This window comes from Magnolia sinica, chromosome 17 (genome assembly GCF_029962835.1).
Source record: "Magnolia sinica isolate HGM2019 chromosome 17, MsV1, whole genome shotgun sequence".
In the NCBI taxonomy this organism is placed as follows: domain Eukaryota; kingdom Viridiplantae; phylum Streptophyta; class Magnoliopsida; order Magnoliales; family Magnoliaceae; genus Magnolia; species Magnolia sinica.
Genome location: NC_080589.1, coordinates 39,676,768 through 39,677,519, shown reverse-complemented (window position 1 = coordinate 39,677,519; position 752 = coordinate 39,676,768). Strand labels below are relative to the sequence as shown.

Here is a 752-nt window from a genome sequence, read left to right as displayed (position 1 = left end):
CTGAAAACTGGGGCGTTACATTACGTGAACATCTACACCTTGAAAGATCAACTTTACCATCTTGTATAATGTTCCCTGCTCACACAGGGAACATTGATTTTAAACCAGGTGTGATTCAATTGATTCCTAAATTTCATGGCTTGGATTCTGAAAGCCCTTACTTGCACCTCAAGGACTTTGAGGAAGTAATTGCAACATTACAAGTAAATAATGGCAATAGGGATGTACCTAAGCTTAGGTTATTCTCATTTTCTCTAAAGGATCAGGCCAAAGCATGGCTCAACTCTCTAAGACCTAATACCATCACTTCATGGCAAGCCTTAAGTAGAGAGTTTTTGAAAAAGTTCTTTCCCGAGCACAAAACAAATGCACTAAAACAAAAAATCATGTCATTCTCCCAAAAGGGGAATGAACTATTTTTTCAAGCTTAGGAGCGCTTCAAAGACATTCTAATTACTTGTCCACATCATGGTTATGAACCATGACATGTGATGGATGCTTTCCGAAATGGGCTCACCATGGATACCCGTCAGTTCATAGAGATGATGTGTGGTGGAACCTTTCTTGACAAAGATCATAATAGGTTTGGGATTTTCTAGATATGTTAGCAGAGAATACGCAGACATGAGATGTCTCTGCTAACTCAGACTAAACTAGACCCATTCATAGAGAGAAAACGGGAATGTATGTCCTAAGAGAGGAGGACGACCTTAATGCAAAATTCGTTGCATTGGCTAGCAAGGTCGAAGCGT

The 752-nt window shown here is 39.8% G+C and overlaps 1 non-coding gene across 1 annotated transcript; it reads right to left on the bottom strand.

Annotated features, from left to right (window-relative positions):
• Positions 1-368: 368 nt before the first annotated feature.
• LOC131232136 (small nucleolar RNA R71) lies at positions 369-475 on the bottom strand. The gene has a single exon (XR_009164744.1). It is a non-coding gene; the product is annotated as a small nucleolar RNA R71 (small nucleolar RNA).
• Between the last annotated feature and the right edge of the window lie 277 nt (positions 476-752).